At 39.6% G+C, this 18,919-nt stretch overlaps 1 protein-coding gene and 1 pseudogene across 5 annotated transcripts in view; both read left to right on the top strand.

Annotated features, from left to right (window-relative positions):
• Positions 1-18,919, top strand: part of LRMDA (leucine rich melanocyte differentiation associated) — a 1,113,439-nt gene that overhangs the window by 711,567 nt on the left and 382,953 nt on the right. The gene's annotated exons all lie outside the window — the stretch shown is intronic.
• Positions 7,106-7,237, top strand: LOC115801534 (U4 spliceosomal RNA; annotated as a pseudogene).

Here is an 18,919-nt window from a genome sequence, read left to right on the forward strand (position 1 = left end):
AGGGGGAAAAAAATCACTTTCTCCATCTGTGCTGGAGGAAAGTAACTCAAACACAGTCAGGAGAAGTGGATTTATACAACGTAAATGGCTAAACCTGACAGCCTCTGGCTGATTGAAAGTGTCAGTGTTATCATGCTTAGGTCAATGGGGCCTTTTAACTTCTTGTCGGAGTTGTTCCTCCCAGAAAGCGCAGCAACCAGCCTTCTCTAAGGGCTCAGAAGCCCTGGAGGGCATCTCTTTGGGCCCCAGTAGCTTGCAGCAAGCTCATGGGTGTTGGGAACTCATAGTTATGCATTTCATTTCTCTTATATGGACAAAACAGATTGTTCCCTTCCTGAATCAGAGTGAGCTGAAGACCTTTCCCACTTCTTCCTGCTAAACTTCTTTATTTCTTGTATAAAGAAAGCCTTCTAAACCAGGCCCCGGTGTCCTCTCCCTTCCTACAGACTAATGGTAGGTCTAGACTCCAGTCATGACTTTCTGTAAACCACCTTCAATCATTATGTATATTTTTAGGTGTCTGTTCTATATACTTCTCCAAATTTAAGGCCAGGAGGTACATGGTCCTGTGTTTTTTAGCTTGAGTCCTTAGCTCAGGGTCTTGCAAAATGAAAGCTGATATTATTTTTTAAAGAGACAGTGCTACTAAGAAGTAATAGAAGACATCATTAGAAATGGCAAAATCAGTAACACGTCACCACCATTAATATTACTAAGGATGCAACCGTTTTAAAAAATAGATTCAATGATACTCATTGAGTATCAAAGCTGCAAGAAACCTTGAAGATTGTGTTGAAATCTCATCTACTGCCATTGGATGTACATTAAAAATGTTATTACTCCCAGTAACCCAGCAATTCCCACACACAGCTGTATGTCCTAAAGAATCTTGCATATATGCATAAGGTGACATTTATAAGGATGCCCATTATAACACTCTTCTGTGGAAAATTGGAAACAAAATAGATGTCCATTAATAGGGGATTAGATAAAATGCAGTCTACTCATGAGGTGGAATTCTAGACAGAAGTTAAAATGGATCAATGGGAAGACATCTTAAAGTCACATGGTAAATAGAAAATATATAAGTATCATGCCATTTATTATCAAAACAATAATCTTGTTTCTGGATAAGCATACATGGTGAAAACTTTAAAAATTAATTTCTGTACTTTATATCTTAATTTGGAAAAACATATTTTAAACCCTTTATGCTAAAACTAAAATAACCATCTAACATTCTTATTTTCACATGAAGAAACTGACATCAAGAATTGTGCTGGCTGTGTGGACAGTGTTTGGGCCCTACTTTGAATAAAACAAATGTTAAAAATTTTCTGAGATTATCAGGGAAATTTGAACACTGACTAAATATTTGATATCAGAAATTGTAACTTTTATAGGTGTCATAATGATGTTGTGGTTATATGTCTAAAATTTAGAAGTCCGTATCTCTTAGAGATACCTAGCCATATATATGGAAGAAATTGTATGATATCTGGGATTTGTTAAAAAGAAATCTGCTTCAGAGAAAAGCAAATGGATGGAGGTGGGTATAGTAGAAATAAGATTAGCTGTGTGTTCACTTATGGATACTTGCAGATTCATTATACTATAGTCCCTATACTTATGAATACAAATTTTTTTGGAAATGCCCCAAATAAAAAGTTTTAAATATCGGCCTTAAAAACAAAACTAGGCTCTAGAACCAGTACTTTTCTTCATAATGCATCCCACTGAGAGCATAAATAGTTGGACTCCCTTGATTATTCAGAATAAGCAAGGGTACCTAAGCAGGTTTTATGGAAAATGATTTTGTTGCTAGAGAAAGTTTCACACAAAGAGTGATGTTTATATACCAAAAGTAATTCAAAGTTGAGCCATCAGTTCTAGTTGAGGAATATCTGGGACTTCTTCGTCTTTCCAAACATGCCACAGTAACAAAGCCACGTGACTGAGTGTGTGGGGCCTGAAATATCTGTAGGCAACCACGGAGGGGTGGGAGGTTCCTCATTCCAACTTTATGATGTCCTGAGAAACTGTTGCGATAAGAGAAAAGGCTAAAAAAATAAATGAGAGATAACTAAGATAATGGAAAAAACAGAGGGAAACAAGACAGCACTCCACTCTTTGGCTTGAGAAGTTTATTATGCCAAGGAAGATAAATTGGAGAAACATGAAAAGGGAAGGAGATCTTGTCTCTCTACCTCATGTATTTCTCTTTAAGTGAATGAGCAATAATACAGAAATAAAAGAGTTCAAAACAGAGCTGTGTGCTCAGCCATGTTCATGTCCAACTAATGATTTTCAACTTTGGCAGAAGCCTCGCGTGTTGTACTTGAGCAGTTTTCTTGATTTTGAATTATATCTGTAATTCATCCTGATCAGAATGTAGCTGGGGAGCCAGCATCCGTTTGCCAGTCAGAAATGAGAATGCCGGTCATATGCTGACACAGGCTTCTTTCTACACATCAGAAATGCCTATGGTGTCATCAGTTTGGACAGCTTTGGGACACAAACAGACAAAACTTGTGAAATCAGTTGCTTGGAGTAATCTTGGCCAATAAATTGTCATATTACATATTTTCTTTTCCTACCAGGCTGTTCTGGTATTAGAAAGACACAGTCCAAGATCGTCAAACTAAAATACATGCAACAAATGATGATGGACAGCGGGGGTGCTGATGAGGCCAGGGGTCTGTAAGTGTCCACCTGTCCTTCTTGCCTTATCTTTTTTTTTTTTTTTAAAGACTTTATATTTTAGAGCAGTGTCAGGTTCACAGAAAAATTGAGCAGAAGTTATAGAGAGTTCCCCGGTACCCCAAAGTCCACGGTTTACATTAGAGTTCACTGTTGTACATGCTATGAGTTTAGACAAATGTATAATGACATGTGTCCATCATTATAACAGACAGATATATTTAACAGATATTTCCTTATTTTACAGAGTCAACTGTAATTCCCCTTTTCACTAAATATCTGTTTAGGTCCATATAGACCCACCGTACATTTTGATAACATTACAGAATCTCATGAACATCTGTACTTTAATTAGATATACTTTATTGATAGACATTTAGTTTTTTAGTCTACATATTTTATCACAAAAAGGGTACAATAAATATTCTTGCTCATATATATTGCCATTTCATGTACAAAGTTCTGGAGATCATATGTATAACATTCAGTAGTACAGTAAAAAGATCACTGTCTTTAGAACCATAAACATTTTTCTTTCAGTTACAGTTACATCATTTGCAATTTAAACAACTTTGACCAAGTGAAACTATAGTTTCATCATCAATAAATTGGTGGTAATGATAATCTCTTCACAGGATTCTGAAGATAGAATGACGCATATAAAGTTTATTTTATATTTTTTCTATTTTTATTTATTTTTTAACATCTTTATTGGAGTATAATTGCTTTACACCTTTTAACGGGACAGAGGAAGATGAAGGAGAATGAGATAGGACCAGAGTTGGTGCCTTAGAAGATTTAACTGAAGAGCCCTTGCTGTTGCCAGTGCCTCTAAGTGAAGGCCACGGGAGGAAAATCAGATTCCAGCACTCTCTGTTTTTAAATAGCAGCTGAGTTTTAGTTCAAGATTCAGAGAGCTTACTTTTTTTAGGGTGTAAAAATATTCTTCGATAACAACGTGTACAGTCTTGGCTCACTGTTTCTTTGACTTTATTTCTAAATAACCCCAGCTGACAGGTCATTCCTGTCAGTCAATCACATGTGGGTTTTCTTAAGTTGAAGCTAATAACCCAGAATGTCAGTCCTGTGTGTGTTGCTTATGTGTCCTTAAGCTTTGTTAAGGTACTCAGTGTTGTGGTGTGTACTTTGGGATAGAACTAAATTGTTGTGGGATGATGCTTTCAAGAAACAGCCTTTTATAAGGACAAGTTGTTTGTTTAGGAAGGTAGATAGATATGTAGGTAGGTAGGTAGGTAAGTGGATGGATGGATGGGGGCAGGGAGGGAAGAAAAAAGGGAGGGAAAGAATGGAGGGAGGGAAGGAGGGAGGGAGAGGGAAATGAGGTAGAAAGAGAAGGGGCAGGATCACCAGCAGCACCAGACAAACCCATGGGTTCCAATCTGGACCCACCATTCACTAGCCCTGTGAATTTGGGCAGTTTATTTAACAAACCTCTTTGAGCCTCAAGTTACTTACTTACGTAGAAAATGCAGATAATAATATCTGGCTTGCTGGGTTGTTATGAGGATTATAGGTAACGGTACTTTTGTTAAACATAAGAAAATGAAAGGGAAGGATAATGTATTTTTAAAATGAAAAACTTTCCCCCAAAGCAAATATGTTCATAGTTCTGTCATTGTAATTCCAGGTTTTAGTTTTATGAGAAAGTTCAGAAAAGGCCAAAAGACAGTTCCCCGGTCCCAAATAAACACATGGGAAATTATGTTAATAACAAACAGTGAGTTTCTTGTAACAGTAGTGACATTATTGGAACATAAATGGCAGCTCAGTCAGCATCTCCTTGTAACTATATCAAAGAAAGACAGTTGTAGTTTTGTTCTCGCTTGGGGTTTAGCTGCTTGTTGATGGATATTATCATTTTTAATGTCAGTAAATAATGCGATGTCAGATAAATGGCCTATTTCCTTTCTGTGGATAAGGCTCATTTATCTTTAGGGAGCTTGAGTGAGTAGAGAAATCTGAGCAGGACCAAGGGTTTCTGAATAGGCAGGATGGGAAATATCTTATTAACCCTACTTAATGTGAGTCCCAGCCAGTTGGGTTCAATTCTAAATGTATGTCTGATAAATCAATGAAAGTGTGTGCTTTTACCACTGACTGTGTCTTACTGATTGGAGAGAAACAGAAAGTAAACATTTTTTTCAAGTTGAAGAAAATGATACTGCTCATGAAGCATACTGCACAATTAGTATCTAGAAGACATCTTTCCATAAAACGCATACCTGGCTTAACCCAATCTATCGCTAGTTTGAGAAATCATAATGGTATAAAATTAAAGATCAGAAAGGTGTGCGTTTTTTTTTTTAAGATGTTGGGGGTAGGAGTTTATTTATTTATTTATTTTTGCTGTGTTGTGTCTTTGTTTCTGTGCGAGGGTTTTCTCTAGTGGCAAGCGGGGGCCACTTTTCATCGCGGTGCGCGGGCCTCTCACTATGGTGGCCTCTCTTGTTGCGGAGCACAGGCTCCAGACGTGCAGGCTCAGTAGTTGTGGCTCACGGGCCTAGTTGCTCTGCGACATGTGGGATCCTCCCAGACCAGGGCTCGAACCCGTGTCCCCTGCATTAGCAGGCAGATTCTCAACCACTGCACCACCAGGGAAGCCCAGAAAGATGTGTTTTAATTGACTTTACTGTTAATAGCTTTGGGGATCACAAAAGTAAGAAATATAGTAGTGTTAAAGAAGTTCTGGAATCATAAGAGATTCTCATGATTTTGATTCCCGGTCCAAAGTGTCTGATTCCTCCTTACGATAACCACTGAAAAGCCCATATGTTTTATTTCTGAGGATTACTCTCATGAACCCATTGTCTCTGTTTTGTAATGTAAATGACTATACATTTAGCTAAAGCCATGGGAATGCCATCTTCTGTGATGGGAGATTTAGTCAAGGCAAAATGAGGACCATTCGCTTTTCTGAAGACTATCAAATAGGGTGACAGTCATCCCGCTGAGTTTTTCTTAATGCAGTAAAGATCACTTTGGGGCATTTCCTTAAAAATCCCTCTAGAGCTTTCTAGGGCCATTCATGGAATCTCAGAGAACCAAGGCTGGGTGTTTCTCTAGAGATCACTTACTGCAAATATCTAATTTTTTTTGTAATGAGAAATCAGAGGTAAGGAATTTGTTCTAGGTCACAAGGTGAGTTTGCAGTGTAGGAGATTGAATACAGAGACTCTTTGTCTTTACTAAGATTTATGTTTTGTCAGATATTGAAATGTCTGCTAATGATTTGATGATTTAAAATCTGTTTGAAAATTTTACAGATTTATTTTTGTCAATTTCATCACCTTATAGAGTTGGCAGGGAGGGTAGGGTGGGTATTTATTTTACTCTCCAATGAGTAGTGTCCACAAAGACAGTCTGTCCACCTGTTTATCTAGAATAGGGGTCAGCAAACTAAAGCCCATGGGCCAGATATGACTAGTGGCCTGTTTTTGTACATCTATGGTTTTTATACTTTTTAAAGATTGTTTAAAAAAATAGAAAAGAAGAACATGTGGTGAAAACTATGTGTGGCCCACAAAGCCTCAGGTATTTACTCTCTGGCCCTTTACAGAAAAGTTTTGCTGATCCCTGGCTAGAATATTCAGGGAACGAGGCTCTGTGACCTTCCTTGTAGGTAACACAATACTTTTTTGTTTTGTTATTTTATATTTTTAAAATTAGCATCATAGGTTGCAGGAAAATAGAGGACCTAATTTGAAAGGGTATCTATTTAGGGTAGATAGAAAAAACTTAAGGAAAAGTTTTCTGACCTCAGGAATAATCCACCTGCTTTATGAATTATAAATTAAATACCGAGCTGAAACGTGCTCAAATGTCTCTCTCTTCTTCCACAAAATTTTGCTGACTTTTTAGCCACAGGATTTTGAATTATATAGTTTCTCACCAAACCACATCCATTTCCTGAACCACCTCAAAATAGTTTGTGCTCCAGGAAAATCTGGTTAGGGAGTTCATGTACCACATTACTGGGAACCCATCTGGGTCATGCTGGGTTTCCCGTGTCGATTAGGAGACCATGCTTTGGTGCCTGTACAGAAAATGTGCCTACGGGTAGAATTATGTGCTGAAATCCTTGTGACTTCGGTTTCCCAAGCTAGGCATTGGCTGTCTTCAGCTTCCTTGCCTTCCTTCCTTCTTTAGTGTTTTGAACAACTTTGTTCAAATGTAATCATTGTTCTGGAACTTGGTGAACTTGACGATTATATTTGGCAGTTTGGGTTTTTTTACAGAGTTTTTAACACATTTATTTGGACTGAAAATGGAAAAACAACATCAGAAATTCCTTTAGGAAAGGATAAAAGACAATTATTAAGGCACAGAAAAATATTCAGCTATGTATCTCTTACTGTAATGATGTTTTACTAAAAAAATTTATTGTAGCTTTGCACAGTGGCAGTATCATAGCCAATGAGGTTTATCCGAGGCATGATTATTGCTAATCAGCTTAATCAGAAACTTTGGAAAATTGTAAAGCACTATAGAATTTAAAGAATTTTTCATTCAATAAAAAAAATTCAGTGTAAAGTGACCAGATCTATTTCCATATCCTTCATCCCCACATTCTTCTGCTTCACATTCTTAAATTTAGATCTTATTTTATAACATTGGTTTTGGAATTCTATGCATTCCACGAGATTCACTGTTTCTTCTTGGAGCCAAGACATAATGTAGAAAAAAACTGAAATTATAAAGGCATTCATGATAGAGATGTTTTATGAATTGTGAATGACAAGGTAGGGAGGAAAGAAAGAAATACAAGAAGGGAAAAATATAACATGTGTCACAGAAGCCGCATTATATGGGAAGTTAAGAACTATTGATAATCCACCTCCCATTCCTTAGAGTAGCTCCCTCCAGCCTGCACCATAGTAATCCTAAAATTATTGTCAGGAAAATTTGGTACAGGTACTGCAATTGGATAAAATCTGTTGCTGATATGATTCTTTGGCATAAAACTAGATCTTGTTGCTACAACTAGCCATTCCTCACTGTTTTCAGTTCCCAGAATAATTCGGCTCAAGGAAGTATTGACATTTATGTCTGAATCCATTCATTCTGTGAGAGGAATTTCTTTAATCCTCTTTCAGCCACAGTCTTTGGAGCCTCTGAAGTGTTCTTCCCCTCACCGATGGGAATGGCTCTTCCTGCTGCTTCTCCTGTTGGAGGTTCTCTTCTTTATCCTACTGTTGGAACAGTCCTTGCATTAGAGCAGATAGGAAACTGGTATTAGGACTGATGATTAAATACCTGAGGCTCTAGATTAGCATTTCTGAGGAAGAAGGATGCCTTCATTGGAGTTTTCCTCAGCAATCATCTGAGGAGACTCAGAAGCAAGGATGGTTTAACCTCTGTGTATGGTCTGTGGAGATCTGGTCTTAGCCAGAAAGTCCTCTTGGCTCATGGGTCTTGAAAGTAAGCAAGCTCAAGGTTTGGTCAAGTTCAAGTGCTCAAGGTTTTAGAAGTTAGTGAAAAAAGATTGTAGCCCAGTTTGACTAATAGAACTGGTAGACACTCAACAAATGGTTTGTAATAAGAGAAGAAACTCTTGTCATTTCTGGTGGGACAATTCTCCAGTGAGTGAGGCTGGCCCATGCATCGTAAGAGGGTTAGCCTCCCATTCCTGTCCACTGACTGTAAATAGTGCTCCACAGTCACTGGAACAACTTAACAACAACAACAACAAAACCCCACAAATTTTTAGTCATCTCATAATGGAAAAAAAATGCTTCCACTTGAAAGCCATGTTACAGCCTCACCTCTGGACAATGACAGTTTTTCCAATGAAGTTTGCTATAACCTGTGCCTGGGGATATTCAGAGAGGAAGCTGTAAGGGAAAATAATCAGGGAGTTGGGCTATAGACTTTGAACCATTTGTTCGATTGATTCTGGTCTCTTACAAATTGCAGGTCATTTTATTGCTATGCAGAGCTCAGCAGGGGATTGGGGCTAGAAGAGTAAGAGCAGTCCCCTCACCATGGGGTCCAGGAAGGTAGGGACCAGGCTGGCCAATGTGTTTTAGACTCAGAGAAACTCTGAATTTGAAGAAAACTGAAACTAATTCATCCAGCCTATCACACAGTGGGGGAATGCCTTGGTAAACCGGCACATCCTTAGTATATGGCCATACATCTATCTTCAAGTGTAGGCCAGGGGGTTATAACAAGTTCCTGAAGATTCTTACATTGGGGTTCTGAGACTGGCCTCTAGGAGATATGAATTTGTTCATGGCAGACATTGGTTCATTGGTTATGAGCCAGACTGTTAGAGTTTAGTTCCTGCTTCCGCTACTAACTAGCTCTGTCTTGAGCAAGTTCCTTTACTTCTCTGGGCGTGCCTCAGTCTCCTGTCTGTAAAGTGAAGATAATACTATAAATCAATCTCACAGGTGCTTTTGGTATTCAGTGAGTTACAACTCATGACGTGCTTAGAAAAGTACCTGGGACTTAGTAAACATAACATAAATATTAGCTATTATTAGTGTATGTACTAAATTCAAGACCAGATTAATATTTAGTTTTGTCTCATTGATAGAAGTACATTTGCCTCCTCTGAGGTGGCAAATAGTTTGTGTTGATTTGTGCAGCTACATCTGTACCTAAAGAGAGAAGCTGGTTTTAAGACCTTTCGTCCCTAAATTTGTAGCCTGGCTTTCTTTCTTCTTTGTTTAATGGAGTATTTTTTTCACTTTACTAAGATATAATTGACTTACTGTATAAGCTTAATGTGTACAACATGTTGATTTGATAGATTTGCAAAATGATGACCACCTCAGTGTTAGGTTACACCTCCAGCACGTCACATAATTATTATTCCTTTTTGTGGTGAAAACATTTAAGATCTCTCTTATTAACTTTCAAGTATATAATACATTTATGTTAAATATAATCACAGTGCTGTACATTAGATCCCCAGAACTTATCTGTCTTTGAATTGGAGGTTTGTACTCTTTGACCAACATCTCCCCCTTTCCCCTACTGAACACTTTCTGGTAACCACCATTCCACTTTCTGTTTCTAGGAGTTCAGCTTTTTTAGAGTCAACATATAAGTGGTATCATATTGTATTGGTCTTTCTCTGTTTGGCTTATTTCACTTAGCATAATGCTCTCAAGTTCCACCCATGTTGTTGCAAATGGCATGGTTTCCTTCTTTCTCGTGGTTGAATAATATACCGTTGTGTGTGTGTAATAATATATGTATGTATATGTGTATGTATTTGTATATATACATATATATCTCACATTATCTTTATCCATTCACCTGTTGATAGATACTTAGGTTGATAGATACTTAGGTTGTTTCCCTATCTCGGCTATTGTGACTAATGCTGCAGTAAACATGGGAATGAAGATAGCTCTTCAACATCCTGTTTTCATTTTCTTTGGATAAAACCCAAGAGTGGGATTGCTGGATAATATGGTAGTTCTCTCTTTACTTCTTTGAGGATCCTCCATACAGTTTTCCATAGTAGATGAACCAATTTACATTCCCACCAACAGTGCACAGGGTTCACTTTTTTTTATATCCTCACCAACACTTGTTATCTTTTGTGTTTTTAATGATAGCTGTTTTAACAGGCATGAGGTGATTATGTCATTGTTTTGATTTGCATTTCCCTGATGACTAGTGATGTTAAACTTTGTTTCATGTACTTTTTGGCCATTTGTGTGTCTTCTTTGGAAAAATGTCTTTTCAGTTCCTCTGCCCCATTTTAAATTGGATCATTTGGAGTTTATTGTTGTGATACACCGCATTAATAGAATGGAAGATAAAAATCACATGATGATCTCAATGGATGCAGAAAAAGCATTTGACAAAATATAACATCCTTTCATGATAAAAAAAAATACTCAACAAATTGGGTATAGAAGGAACACCTCAACATAATAAAGGTCATATATGACAAACCTACAGCTGACATCATACTCAATGGTAAAAGGTTCAAAGCTTTTCCTCTAATATCAGGAACAAGATGAGGGTGCCCACTCACACTACTCTTATTCAGTATAGTACTGGAAGTCTTAGGCAGAGCAGTCAGGTCAGGTAATACAAAGATATCCAAGTCAGAAGTGAAGAAGTAAAATTGTCTTTGTTTGCCGATGATGTGCTCTTATATGTAGAAAATTCTACAGACTACCAAAAACTGTTAGAACTAATCAATGAAATCAGTAAAGTTGCAGTATACAAAATCAACATACAGACATCAATTGTGTTTCTATACACTAACAATGAAATATCTGTAAAAGAAATAAAATAATCCTATTTACAGTAGCATCAAAAATAATAAAATACTTAGGAATAAATTGAATCAAGGAGGTAAAATATCTGTATACCACAAACTTAAAAGGCTGTGATGAGAGAAAGACACAGACTAATGTAAAGATACCCCACATTCATGGATTAGAAGAATTAACACTGTTTAAATGTCCATGCTATGTCTATCAATATTCCAATGGCATTTTCCACAAAAATAGGAAAGGCAATCCCAAAATTAGTATGGAACCGCAGAAGACTCCGAATAACCAAAGCAATTCTGAGAAAGGACAAAGCTGGAGGCTCACACTTCCTGATTTCAAGCTATAGTGCAAAGCTATTGTTATCAAAACCAGATGGTACTTGCATAAAAATAGATACATAGACCAATGGAACAGAATTGAGAAACCAGAAATAAACATTCACATGTACAATCAGCTAATATTTGACAAAGGAGCCAAAAATACAAATGGGGAAGGATAGTCTCTTCAAGAAATGGTATTGGAAAAATGAGATAATCACATGCAGAAAAAATGAAATTGGACCCCTACCTTACACCATTAACAAAAATTAACTGAAGATAAGGAATGGATAAAGAAGATGTGGTACATATAGACAATGGAATATTACTCAGCCATAAAAAGGAATGAAATTGGGTCATCTGTAGAGACATGGATAGACCTAGAGACTGTCATACAGAGTGAAGTAAGTCAGAAAGAGAAAAACAGATATTGCATGTTAATGCACATATGCGGAATCTGAAAAAAATTGGTGTAGACGATCTTATTTACAAAGCAGAAACAGAGACACAGACGTAGAGAACAATCATATGGATACCAAGGGGGAAAGGCAGGGGGATGAGTTGGGAGATTGGGATTGGCATATATACACTATTGATACTATGTATAAAACAGATAACTAATGAGAACCTACTGTACAGCACAGGGAACTCTACTCAATGCTCTGTGGTAACCTAAATGAGAAGGGAATCCAAAAAAGAGGGGATATATATATGTATACATATAGCTGATTCACTTTGCTGTACAGTATAAGCTAACACAATATTGTAAAGCAACTGTACTCCAATAAAAAAAAATTAACTGAAGATGGATTAGAGACTTGAGCATACAACCCCAAACAATAAAAATCCTAGAAGAAGACAGGGAACATGCTCCTTGATATCACTCTTGGCAATGATTTTTTAGATATGACACCAGTCTTGGCAATGATTTTTTAGATATGACACCAAAAGCCCAAGCAAGCAAAGCAAAAATAAGCAAGTGAGACTGTATCAAACTAAAAAGAAACTACAAAATGAAAAAGCAACCTATGGAATGGGAGAAAACATTAGCAAGCCATCTATCTGATAAGAAATTAGTATTCAAAGTAGCCTGACGTTCATGTTGTCCTTGCCCTTTAGATGACACTGCCTTTGGGCCTTTCAGAAAGAGAAAGGAAAGAGACCCTGCTCCTCCTGCTTCCTTGAGGTGGTTAGGCTAGAGTTAACAGGAAGCTTGCCAAACTCATGATCATCCCTCCCCACTGCCCAGTGCTCTGGCCGTCACTTCCAAACTAATCAGCGAGTGGAAAAAATGAAGGGAAAGAACTTGAAATGTAACCACAAGCAGTGAGTCCTGGAGCCAGTGCATGATCCTTCAAGGAGGCGCTTGCCTTTAGGGTGTGGTGCCAAAGTCTCCTTAGTAAGTATATCTTCACAAGTGGGCAGTAAGATGTCTGTTGGTGGCCATGGAGTAGTAACAGGGACTAGATCCACCCTCCTGCCCTATAGAATTTAAAAACTCATACAATATGTGTAACAACAAATGGCAAACATTGGACAATCAGCAGCTCAGAACATTGCTTCCCATGAGAAAGAGCAATCAGGGTGAGCCCTACGCTTGCCCCAGCCTGCTGTCTAGACAGTGGATCCAAGCTGGAGCACAGGGAGGGCAAACTCAAACAGAAGCTTCTAGTCTTCCTGTGTTAAGAAGAGATTCGAGAATTAGGGGAGACCAAAGTGGCCAGAATCCTCAGAGAAGAATAGGAGAAAGAAGAGAGTTGATGGAGAGGAGAGAGCTGCACAGAGAGGAAGCTCTAGAGATTTTTACAAAGGATTCCTCTCCTGGTCGCAGCTGAGTACTTAACGGATCAAAGCATGGTGTGCAGAAACTACTGGAAGTTCGGGAAAGAACCACAGGAAAAGAATAGGCAGGGCAGCCCTTGGAGCTCTCACAGGACCTGATGTAGGGCTCTGCCCAGTAACTAGAGTAGAAAAATCATAATATACAGGGCACCCAGTAGACCACTCTGGAAGGTATTGCCTGAGTAGTAGGACAGAATTAAAGACGGCTCTGGTCCCATCCAATAAAACTTGAAAGCAGGCCTCAAAAGGACCAAGCTGTTTACAAGTAACTGTGTCCCATGGGAGGAGAGAGGGGGGAGCTCAAGAATGACACAAAAAAGGCTTCCCTGGTGGTGCAGTGGTTGAGAGTCCGCCTGCCGATGCGGGGGACACGGGTTCGTGCCCCGGTCTGGGAAGATCCCACATGCCGCAGAGCGGCTGGGCCCGTGAGCCATGGCCGCTGAGCCTGCGCGTCCAGAGCCTGTGCTCCGCAATGGGAGAGGCCACAACAGTGAGAGGCCCGCATACCACAAAAAAAAAAAAAAAAAGAATAACACAAAAATATCCAGCCCCCATCAAGATCAACTTTACAATGTCTGGCATCTAATGAAATATGGGAAATATGACCCCTAATGAGGAGAAAAATCTATTGATAGAAACAGACATAGGTGATATAATTAGCAAACAAAGGTATTAAAATAGTTATAGCTGTGTTCGATGTTCCTAATGAGGTAAAGGAAAGCATGAGCATCCTAAGATGTGATATAGAAGATAGGAAATAATACCCAGAGCAAACTCCTCGAGATGAAAATGCAATGACAAAGTGAAAAATACATTGGGTAAGATTAACAGCAGAGCAGACAATAGCAGAAGAAAGCATTAGTGAACCTGACAACATAACAATAGAAACTATTCAGAATGAAACACAGAAAGAAAAATCACTGAAGAAAATGGACATAGAAACCTTGAGCTATGGAACAACTTCAAGCCGACTAATATGCCTGAATTAGAGTTCCAAAGTTATCAGGAGAAGGAAAGTAATAAAGCTACATGCAGTAATCAATGAAGTAGAAAAGAGGAAAGCAAAAGAGAAAAATCAGTGAAAACAGAGGCTTGTTTTTCTTGAGAAGATTAATAAAATCAATGAACATCTAGCCAGACTTATTAAGAAAATAAGAAAGAAGGCTCTGATTATCAACATTGGAAATGAAAAAGGAAACATGACTAATGTTAAAATGTAATTAGGAAATATTAGGAACAACTTTATGCCAATAAACTCGATAACTTAGATGAAAGGGACAAATTCCTTCAAAGACACAAACTCCTGAAGCTCTCTCAAGAAGACATAAACTGAATAGCCATATTTTTTTAAAATTGAATTTGTAGTTAAGGACCTTTCCCACAAAGAAAACTCCAGATCTAAGATAACTTCCCTGGTGAATTCCACTAAGCATTTAATGGAGAACTAATGCCAATTCCTTAAAAACATTTCTAGAAAATGGAAGAGGAGCAAACACTTTTCTATTCGTGTGTTAATAATCAGCATCCTGCTGATACCAAAACCAGAACAAAATATTATGAGAAAAGTCTGGGCCCTCACGAACAAAGATACAAAAATTCTTCCAAAATTTTTGTAAATCAAATCCAACAATACACAGAATGAATAATAATACATCATGACCAAGTGGGGTTACTTTTTGGAATGCAGAGTTGTTTTAACATTCTCAATGTGGGCAGGGATCCTTCATTAAAAGGAGAACTTTTTGTTCTCTGTCTTGTTCTCATGCTTGAAGAGCACTGAACATTCCTTCTCACTGTGATGGACGGGGAAAGACCTCAAGTCCTTGGGGACCTGCTAATGGTCTAAGCAGAATGAACCTGTTCTCATGGCCTAAACTTTTAACTGTAGGGTAGCAGGACAGCAACATTCTAGCACCCATCATCCCTCAGCCAGTGTCTGAGATTTGGGGCTCGTGAAGGGAGCATGGGTTTTGGAGACCCTTGGTTCAAATCCAGGCTTCACCATTACTTAGTATCTCTGCGCTCTAGAGATATCATGAGGGTTAAGGTTGTTCTGAGGCTTAGAAGTAAAATACGTAAAGCACTTCGCCTATAGCAAGCACACAGTACGTGTGGTTGGGGAGATAGTTCATTTTGTTGAGACACTGTACCACGATGGTTAAGAGTTATGGTTCTGGATGAAGACAACTTGGATTCTAGCCCCAGCTCTGTGACATATCTCTTTGTGAGCTCTTGCCTAATTTCCTAGTCTTTGAAATAGACTCACAGTACTATCTCAAAGAGTTGTTGGGAGGTTCCTTTGAATTAATACATATATAGTTCTTGGAACAGTGCCCTGCAGACAATAAGCGTTCTGTAAGCATTAGCTATTATTATTAAAGTTATTTTTGTTTCTTTGGCCATTGCTGTTGCCACTGTTGTCGTTGACCAGTCAGCTAAGGCTTTGAAATCCTAGTAAGAAATGAACCTGGCAAGGGAGATTCACAAACGAGGTGGGGACCACAGGTAACAGTCATGGAGCCCTTGAGGTTGCTCAGCCTCCAGTTGAAGACAGGCCCTTCTGGCCTTGACGGGACAGGGAGAGGTGAATAGCTGCACCTGGGGAATGAACTGTGGGGGGCCAGGAGCAGGGCAGGCCCTGACAACAATCTCTCTTGGAGACAGGGATATTTTGGTTAAAGACATGCCTGGTTGGTGTTGTATCATCCTGAATGATGATGGATGCGGTGTGAATGGTGACCTGGGCTATAATTGAGAACCAGGTGGCCCCGTCGGCAGGTGATGGCACCTGAATGACAGTGTGACAGGGAGCAGAAACAGGGCCGCGGCTAGCCACTCTGCTTGCCGCGGTGACAAGCACTGTGCAGATTTCCACCCGCTGAGAACAATCCTGGCGGGGGGAGGCCTGCTAGACGGTGTGCTGTGTGCTACCAATTTCTTTCAGCACTTCCTATTTTGCCATTCATAGCGTCTTGCTATTAAGCAGACAGAACAGCTCATATCCTGTGGACAGATGATAGATCTGTCATCTTTCTGAAAAATCATTTGTCTTCCAGAGGTGTATGGGCTTCCTTCTCAAGCCAGCAGGTCACATGACACTTTTCAACAGTCTCTTCTGTACCAGCTTGGCATCCAGCGTCTATCAAAAGGGAAATCTTTCACATGCAATTATGACAGAAAATAAAGGTGATGAAATGGTGTGTACCAAGAAGGGATGAGATCAGAGGGCGGTAATGAAAACTGATAACAGCAGAAGGACAACTTCAACTCCAGAAGTTGTGGAGGACTGCTTAGGACCTGACACTGCTTGGGGGTGCACACAACCAGTGTAAGTGCAGAGGCTACAAATAAAATCACAGGCACGCATTCTCTTAACATAATAAATTGCTGGGCTGACTGTAACCCAAGAGGGGTTATAGGTAGTGTGCAATTGTATCAAAGTGATGCTGAGGTACCTCCTTCCCAATAATTCACACAATATGTGTTTCTTCCATTGCCATCCATTTAGTGGCACCATTTCAGACCTCTGAAAGTCTAGTTTATATATTGGATCTTCCGGAGCCCAGGGCCTGGACACCCAAAGGCTTATGTTTCTATTGAACCTCTGGGAGGTCACGGGGAAAAGCACAGCCTCCTGAAGGTTATGAATGAGGCTCCTTCTAGCGGGAGACTTCACAGTCATGCAGTGTGCCCATCTCAGCGGCAGCCTTCTTAATTGGAGAAGAATTTCTCTACCTGCCAAGTACATTTCCTAGCAGCTGTTATCATCCTGAAAGTATATATCACATGCCAGCATTTCAAATCCCAGAAAGTGGCTTGCCCAGGTCAAGTTAGCAGAGGTTTTAGATTTTATATCCAATCTCTTGTTTTGGAAGGCTACAAAAAAAAGCCAACTATTTTCCACTAATTGCGAGTAAACCAGTCTGAGCTGATTAAAAAAAACACTCTTAATTATAGATTACTTAAAGGGAAATATAATTGTGTCAGTTTCGGTAATGGTAAATCCATTAATCCAAAGTTTTTTCAGCTAACAAAGCTAACAAAGTTTTGTCAGATACCTTTCTGTAGTAAACAGAAGTTCAACTATTTGAAAGTGGCTCATTTTTCTAAGTAGGTTAAACATTCTTCCTATTCTCTCATATTTTGTATTGGGAGGATGCGTAACCCTTTGCCCCTTTTGCAAATGTAAAGACAATTGAGAGAGTACCCAGTTTCACAAGTAATAAGGCCTATATCAGTGAGGATGAGGGGATAAGGAAAGGAAACCAGCGTTTGTCAAATGCCTGCCGTCTGATTTAACTTCACGTTCACATAAAAACCATTTGATGGAGATGATATAAACATTTTCCAGATGAGGAAACCAAATGAAGTAAGTTGGCTGAAGTTTGGCAGATGGTGATAAAACTGGCATTGGGGCTTCCCTGGTGGTACAGTGGTTAAGAATCCTCCTGCCAATGCAGGGGACACGGGTTCGAGCGAGCCCTGGTCCGGGAAGGTCCCACATGCCGTGGAGCAATGAAGCCCGTGCGCCACAACTGCTGAGCCTGCGTTCTGGAGCCCGCGAGCCACAACTACTGAGCCCTTGAACCACAACTACTGAGCCCACCTGCCACAACTACTTTAGCCCGCATGCCTAGAGCCCATGCTCTGCAACAAGAAAAGCCACCCGCAATAAGAAGCCTGCACATGACCACGGAGAGCAGCCCCGCTCGCCACAGCTAGAGAAAGCCCACGCACAGCAGCAAAGACCCAGTGCAGCCAAAAATAAATAAATAAATAAATCTATTTAAAAGAAAAAAACAAAAAAACCTGGCATTGGATTCCTGTTTTTATCTAGCCCCCCAGTTGGCATTCTGCTCCCTTCACTTTCCCATACTGCTTAACCGACTTGTGCTGTTTGTCATAGGCTGTCTAGCTCTAACCAAAGGCTATTGGTCTAGTAGCACCAGATGCTTAGGCAGATGTGTTCTGTTAGCAGCCATAATGGAAGTTTCTGAATGAAATGTCAATCTGCTTCCCAGAGGAATGGTGGTCCTTGCAAACCTATGTTTTTACAGCCCTCAAGAACTCTATATTAGAAATATAGGCAGTCATTCTCTAAAGTTCTCACTGGGTTTGAGTGGGTAATGTGTCTTGCAGAAGACTTTGTGTTGAGCCAGACTGACCGCGGGGAGGACTGTCTGTTTACGTTTGAATCAGTAGGGATAGAAGGGGGTCAGAAATGCTTCCTGGTGCAGATTCTTACTCTCATTGGTTACTGTGGCCCTTAATTTTCCACCAGTGTCCCCATTATATCTTCATAAATACTGTACCAGCTAAAATTGGGTAAGTGAATCCTGGGACATTTCCACCCATTAGCACTTAAGCATGAGATAAACGACTGGAATAGAGCAGGGGGCTCAGGAAAGATGAATTCCAAGAGGAGAAGGAAAGGAAAGCCATCATTAGCCAAGGGAGATTCCAGAGGGTGCCAGATAGTAGTGGGGAGAGGGGAGTCCTGTGAACTTGGGGTGGGGATGGAGGCGGGAGGACAGTCAAGAAGCTTCCCTTACTTGACAGTTATGCCTCCGACCAGCTTTGCTTAGTAAACTCAAGGGATCATCTTGCTCACTTCAAAGGATCTGGCCCACCAGAAGAACAAAACAGGCTTTCCCTGTGTGGCAGCTTGGCATTGCAGCTGTCATCCCAACTGTATCCAGAAAAGCAACTTATTCGAGTGGCAGCTTGTTCCTTGAGACTTGTCTCATCTTCAAGAAATGCCCAGTGACCCCTCTTAGAGGAAGCCCCTCACTCCAG

Source organism: Delphinapterus leucas, chromosome 16 (genome assembly GCF_059928025.1).
Source record: "Delphinapterus leucas isolate spDelLeu-1000000601 "Yukka" chromosome 16, BTC_Dleu_Yukka2, whole genome shotgun sequence".
Taxonomy (NCBI): domain Eukaryota; kingdom Metazoa; phylum Chordata; class Mammalia; order Artiodactyla; family Monodontidae; genus Delphinapterus; species Delphinapterus leucas.